The following is a 6,386-nucleotide window of genomic DNA, read 5'->3' on the forward strand; positions in this document are numbered from 1 at the left end:
AGCAGGCCCGAGCGGTGGCTGGCCCGAGGGCGAGGGAAGGGACCAGGGGCTCCGGCAGGTGCCCCACCCGACTCAACGAGGTAGATCGCTCACCCTGCCCCGACCTCTTCCCGCACTCCCAGCACCCACTCCCCCCTTTCCACGCACCGACACCACTAACTAGACCCTCGGGAAGGAGCAAGGGGTGGGTTGTCAGGGGTGGCGGGGTTTCCCCTTGCGTCAGCAGTGCAGCCGGAGAGTCCAAGCACCTGCGGTGGCCGGACGTGCAGGCGTCTGTCGGTGGCCCCGAGTGAGGACAGAGGGTGTCACGCGCGGCCTCTCAGGTTTGGGGCGGAGGAAGAGGGGGAGCCATGCGAGCGCCCAGGGGAGGCGACGATGCGCTGCCGTCGGGCGGCCGGGCCGCTGGCCAGGCCAAAAGGCTTGGGCTGGCCGAGGCGACGGGGCAAGGCTTGGGCTGGCCGGGGCGGCTGTCCTTGTCGGGGCCCTGAGGCCGCGGGGCTAGCCGCGGGGCAAGGGAGAAGCCAGCCAGCTTCGGCTAAAAGGGGTGCGGATGCGCTGGGGAGGGCGGTAGGCCGAGAGGAAGAAGAAAGGCTTCCCTGACCGGGAATCGAACCCGGGCCGCGGCGGTGAGAGCGCCGAATCCTAACCACTAGACCACCAGGGAGCGTCAGGCCCTGCGCCTGCCCCGCACCCCCTGGACGCAGCGCCTCCATACCAGCCCCTCGCCTCTGCTTTGGCTCCAAGGCCCCAGCCTTGCCACGGCCAGCCGCCCGCCGGCCCTACCAATCCACCTGCCCTGCTGGCCGCACCCTCAAAACGCTGCGCGCCTCCTTCCCTCACACACGCGCTCGGCCTCGGGCCACGCTCCCGGCTCCGGGCTCTGATCGGGCCTGGACACGAGGGCCCTGGAGCCGCGCAAAAGGTTGGCCAGCTGCGTCGGCCGGGAATCGAACCCGGGTCAACTGCTTGGAAGGCAGCTATGCTCACCACTATACCACCAACGCTGCACAGCCCGGACCGCCCCGAGACGCCGGCCCAGGGTTCGCAGCGGCGCCTTCACGCCTTCTCGCCACCGCCTGGGCCGCCGGGCGCAGCCCTGCCCCGACGTCCCGCCGGCCCGCGGCCCTGCGCTGCCGCAGGCGCCAGCAGCGGCCGCCCCGGGCCCCAGGCCCGGCCCCAGCCCCGCCAGCCCGATGCGGCTGTGGCGGCTCCGCAGGCCCGAGCCCCCGCCGCCCGCGGCCCGGCTCTGGGGGGCGCTCCGGCCGCCGTGCCACTCCCCCGGCCCTCGGCTGCCGCCGGGGCAGCCCCGCCCCGCCCCGCGAGACACGCATCCCTCCGGCGACCCGCTCGCCTGGGCCCTTCTCCGCGTGGCGTCCGGCGAGGCCACATCCCGCAGCCACAGACGACCCGACCCAGCCGCCGCCCAGCGGTCCCCCGCGCCCCCCCCACCCCCATCCGGGACCGGGCAGCGTCGGCGTCACCGAGGAGCCCGCCGCAGCCGGCCCCTCGTCAAGCGCCGGGGGCACGACAGGAGGCCCTGGCGGGGCCGTGGCGACCCCGCACGCGCGCGCCCGGCCTTACGGGGAAGGGAAAGCGGTGGGGGCGGTCCACCGTGGGCAGGCCGGGCACCCGTCGTCGCCCCGCGCCTCTCGCCGGACGCGGGAGGGAGGAGAATAAGGGCCCTGGGGGCAAGCGTTTGGACAGAGCGGCGGTGGCGCCGGCGACCAAAAAGGGCGCCTTGCCTCCCCGTCGGGGAATCGAACCCCGGTCTCCCGCGTGACAGGCGGGGATACTCACCACTATACTAACGAGGACAGCGGCGGCGGCGGCCAGCCGGGCGCCCGACCCCTCTGCGCCTGCCCGCCCTCGCCGCCCTGCCTTACACAGGCGCCCGCCACGTGCCACACCCGGCCCGACCCGAGCCCAAACCAAGCGCGTCAGCCCGCCGGGCAGCCCTCCCATCCCGACTCGCAGTGGACTCCAGGCCCGGGCCCGGCTGCGGGCCCGGGATCCGGACGGCGCGGAACACTCCGAGTGCGCCGGCGCCTAGGGCCTGCCGGGCGCGGATCGCGCAGGCAGAAGAGGCCCGAGCGGGCAAGCAAGGCTGCGAGCAGGGGGACGGGCGCCCGGGATGGGCCGGGGCGGAGGAGGGAGGGCGGCGACGACCTAGGGGAGGGGGCGGGGGCGGGGGCGGCGGCGGCGCCCACGGCGGCGAGACAGGCTGGCCCGACGCCGGTCTCTGGGTGCGGGGCCGGGGATGTGCGAGGGGGCTGGGCGGCGCCGCTCCTGGTCGGCCGGGGCGCGCGTCCCGTCCCTGGCGCGCCCACACAGCCGCCGGCCGCCACCAGCGTTCGCGCGGGGTCCCAGCCAGGCGAGCGGCGACGCGTCCAGGCTCGCCGTCAGGATGGCCGAGCGGTCTAAGGCGCTGCGTTCAGGTCGCAGTCTCCCCTGGAGGCGTGGGTTCGAATCCCACTCCTGACACGCCCACCTTTTGGCCCGACCAACCGGGACCCTGGCCCCCGGCGGGCCGCGACCACGCCCCATCGCAAGCCCGGTCCTGCCTGACCCGCCGCTCCTGCCTTGCACCCTCGCAGAAGCGGCCCAGTGCCGAGCCCTGACGCCTCGACGCTCCTGGCCACGGGCTTGGCGCACACACGCCCCCGCCCACCAGTTCACACGCCTTTCCCACCCGATCCCATCCCCAGCCCCGCAGGCCTGGGGAACTTCGCAGCACGCCTCTCCTCACCTGCTTCCCGGGGGCTGTGTTTTCCTTCCTCCCTCCCGCTCCCGCTCCCGCTGCACTCCCTCGGCCCCCTGCAGACCAGCCGGCTGCGCAAATGGCGAAAGCCCTCCGCATTCGGTTCTCCACCGGACGGGTGCCTGGTGAACAGCGCCTCGCTCTCAGAGCCGAGCACTCCCGCCACCAAGAGCACACCGTCCGACAGACAGCCCGTCCTTTCCGCCGGCCCCCATTCCCTTCTCTCCACACCCTCCTCAGGTGGCCCGAGGTGCCCACGAGGATTTGCCACCTTGACGACGCCTGACCCTGGCCGCACCTGCCTGCCTGCCTCCCTCCCCGGACACAGGCAGCCCGGCCCCCCGCTCGCCGGCCCACGACAGGGCCCTCCCTTCAGCGGGCCTGGCCCGGGAGTCCAGCCCGGGAAGGTGGCTCCCGTGAGCGCTGGGCCGAAGGAAGCCCTGGATCCCCAGGCCGCCCACCTGGGCGCCCCAGCGCATCTCCGCGCCGGAAGCCGCTGCCCGGCCGGGACCCGAGGACCCCAGCGCGCTCCCTCACCGCGCTGTCGGCCAGCTAGCCAGCGGCCACTCTGCCAGAGCGCCCCCGCGAGCCAGGATCGCGCTCCTGCCTCCCAACCAGCGCCCCCACCCCGCCCCCCCCCCCCCGCCCTCGAGCTGGCCCCCTAGGGAGCGCAGCGCGCCCCAGCTCAGACGCCTTGCTTCGCTCTCCCGGCCTGAGCGGCTCCTCGGCGGCGCCGGCGACGCTACGGGGCCTCCATCTCCTACACACAACACGCACGCGCCCGCGCGCGGACACCCACACCCCCACACCCACACAGCCCACCCCACGGCACCGCACGTGCGCACACCACCGGAGCTCGGGTCCCCAGCCCCGCCCACCCTCGCACACTCTGCTCCGGCGAGAAAGCCCTCCGCCAAAGGGACCTTGGGTCCCGGCTGAGAGGAGCCGCTGGAGGCCACGGCAGCGCTCAGGCGCGCCTGCCACAGGTGCCCCCGCGCTGGGTGGGATTCGGGCGCTGGCCAGGCTGGGTCCGGCTCCCGGCTTCCCCTGGCGACCCCGGCAGGGCAACGTCTCGCCGCGGCCGTCGACCGGGGAGAAAGCACCGCAGGAGCCTAGTGGGCCTCCGTGCGTCCGTGCGGCGCTCGGCCCGTCTGCGCCGCTCCCTAGGGCTCTGGACGTGCCTGGAGCCTCTGTTCCACACCGCCCGTCCGCCTCCTGCTCCAACCAAGCCCATGCTCCCCACCACCGGGCCGGACCCGTGGCTGGCCGCCGCTGGGGAGCGCCGCTGGGGAAGCCGTCCGGGGAGCGCCGCCATCGGTGCATGGGTGGTTCAGTGGTAGAATTCTCGCCTGCCACGCGGGAGGCCCGGGTTCGATTCCCGGCCCATGCAGCACGCCGTCCCCTTTTGGCCAGCCCTGCAGCCCCTAGGCACGCACGCGCGCGCCCCCGGCTTCCTCTCGCCCACGCTCAAGGCCCCGGGCCGAAACCAGCTCTGCTCCGGACCCAGCCGGAGCCCGGCCCTGCCCTGCCGCCCGTTCCCTTCCTCTCCGTCTCTCTCGCCCAGGGGACCAAACTCCACCCGGCGCCCGACGCCCCTGGTCCGCCCACACGCCTCCCTTGCCCCTTTCCTCTTCAGGACCCTGAGCACCCCGCTTCGCTCACCCGCTTCTCTTCCAGCAACGCTTCCCGGCACCACCACACACCCGCGCCGCGCCGCTCCAGAGCCCACGGGGCCGCGCCCCACCTCCCCGCCTTTCCCCACTGTTCCTCCCTCCCTGCCTCACTCTACCCACACTCCCAGAATCCTCCTCTCTTTGCACAACCAGGGGCAACCGACTTGCCACCCTTAGCCCTGATCCGTCCCATTCTCCTGCAGGGACCCTCACAAACTCACTGGGGTGCACCGGGAAGACCAAATGCATGGCACCACATCCTCCCGACGCCCGCCCTATAGTCTCTTGAAGGCCCGCTTGGCCGCAGTAGCCTGCAAACTCCGCCGCTGCTGCAACGCTAGGACCCCCGCCAGCACCAGGTCCACAACCGCCCGCGCCGGCGCTAGCACCGTCAGCACCTACCTCCACCGCCCTCACCCCCCCCGCACTCCGCCGCCGTCGCCGCCGCCACCGCCGCCGCCGCCGTCACCACCACCACCACCCCCTCGCAACAGCAGCGGCGGCACCAAGTCCACCAGCAGAGCGGCACCTGGACCAGCACCGGCTCGGCTGTGGGTACCGCCACCGCCACCGCTCGGACCGAGTCCACCACCGCACACCACCACGGGCACCGTTGCCAACAGCACTAGAGTCCTTCGGCGCCACCGCCACTGCCACCGACACCATCAGCACCGGAACGGAGTCCAGCACCAGCGAACCAGCAGGGGCATCGCCGCCCACCGCACTAACGTCCTCCACCATCACTGCCGCCCCGCACACACCAGCACCCCTAGGACCGAGTCCACAACCGCACACCACCACGGGCACCGTTGCCAAGAGCACTAAAGTCCTTCACCACCACCACCACAAAGTCCACCATCACCACACCGGCTCGGGCACCATCGCCCACAGCACCGAGGTCCTCCCCCATCCGTACCACCCACACCACCACCAAGTCCACCACCGCCGCCGCCGCCATCACCGGCAGGACCAAGTCCACCACCAGCGCACCAGCATGGGCATCATTGCCAACGGCACCAAAGTAATCCACGATCACAACCACCACCACCACCAGCACCACCACCACCAGCACCACCACCACCACCTCCACCACCACAGGCTCCACCACCAAGTCCACCATCACCACAGCGGCACGGGCACCATCGCCGACAGTCTGGAGTCCATCACCGCCACCGCCACCACCGGGACCATGCACACCATCCCCACAGCAGCCCGTGCACCAGAAGCAACGGCACAGAAGTCCACCCCCAGCAGGAGCAGCAGCAGCAGCAGCAGCAGCAGCAGCAGCAGGAGTAGCAGCAGCAGCAGCAGCACCAACTCGTCCACCACCAGCAACACAAGCACCAGCACAGCCTGCACCTCCGCCCCCAGCGGCCCCTCGTGCCCCAACATCCCCACACGGGTCCCCTGCGGGCACGCCCCCTCCTTTCCAAGTCCTCATTGTTCAGTGAGCCTGCGTGGCATTTGTCCCTTTGCCCTCTCTGAATCTGACGCCCAGGACAACCCCTGAGACAGGACTGGTTGTCCCGATGACAGGTGATTGAAGTCTCGGGGACGTTGGGTTCCCTCACCCCACTGGGACGGCTCCTTGACCCGGTCCAGCCCTATCTCTGGGTCTCCCTTGCCTGCCTGCCTGCCTGCCTGCTTCCCACCCACGCCCCCAACACCCACCCCTTGGCCTCACCACCTTGCAGCGCAGCACAGCACTGTCCGCCCGGCGCACCTCCTCTGCCAGGGTCTTGTCCCACTCCGGGGGCCTCCAGCTTTCTTGCACCCGGACCCACTCTTCACCACTTGCCCGACACCCATCCCTCACACTCACGCCGGCAGTCCTGGCCTCCCACGGGCTCCTCAGGCTCACTCCTACTCTCTCCCTTCCGCTACCTCAGAGCTCACCCTCTCGCACAGGTGCACAAGTACGTGCCTGGCATGGCGCCGGGGAAGGTGCCCTTCCC

The 6,386-nt window shown here is 72.1% G+C and overlaps 5 non-coding genes across 5 annotated transcripts; 2 read left to right on the forward strand and 3 right to left on the reverse strand.

The window, feature by feature from the left end:
* Positions 1 to 592: 592 nt before the first annotated feature.
* TRNAE-CUC (transfer RNA glutamic acid (anticodon CUC)) lies at positions 593 to 664 on the reverse strand. Its single transcript has one exon. It is a non-coding gene; the product is annotated as a tRNA-Glu (tRNA).
* A 268-nt stretch (positions 665 to 932) lies between these two features.
* Positions 933 to 1,004, reverse strand: TRNAG-UCC (transfer RNA glycine (anticodon UCC)). The gene has a single exon. It is a non-coding gene; the product is annotated as a tRNA-Gly (tRNA).
* A 738-nt stretch (positions 1,005 to 1,742) lies between these two features.
* On the reverse strand, positions 1,743 to 1,814 carry TRNAD-GUC (transfer RNA aspartic acid (anticodon GUC)). Its single transcript has one exon. It is a non-coding gene; the product is annotated as a tRNA-Asp (tRNA).
* Positions 1,815 to 2,398: 584 nt separating this feature from the next.
* Positions 2,399 to 2,481, forward strand: TRNAL-CAG (transfer RNA leucine (anticodon CAG)). The gene has a single exon. It is a non-coding gene; the product is annotated as a tRNA-Leu (tRNA).
* A 1,596-nt stretch (positions 2,482 to 4,077) lies between these two features.
* TRNAG-GCC (transfer RNA glycine (anticodon GCC)) lies at positions 4,078 to 4,148 on the forward strand. The gene has a single exon. It is a non-coding gene; the product is annotated as a tRNA-Gly (tRNA).
* Positions 4,149 to 6,386: the final 2,238 nt, after the last annotated feature.

Source organism: Callorhinus ursinus, unplaced genomic scaffold (assembly GCF_003265705.2).
Source record: "Callorhinus ursinus isolate GAN/ISIS: 27379988/994484 unplaced genomic scaffold, GSC_fseal_2.0 scaffold2580, whole genome shotgun sequence".
Taxonomy (NCBI): Eukaryota; Metazoa; Chordata; class Mammalia; order Carnivora; family Otariidae; genus Callorhinus; species Callorhinus ursinus.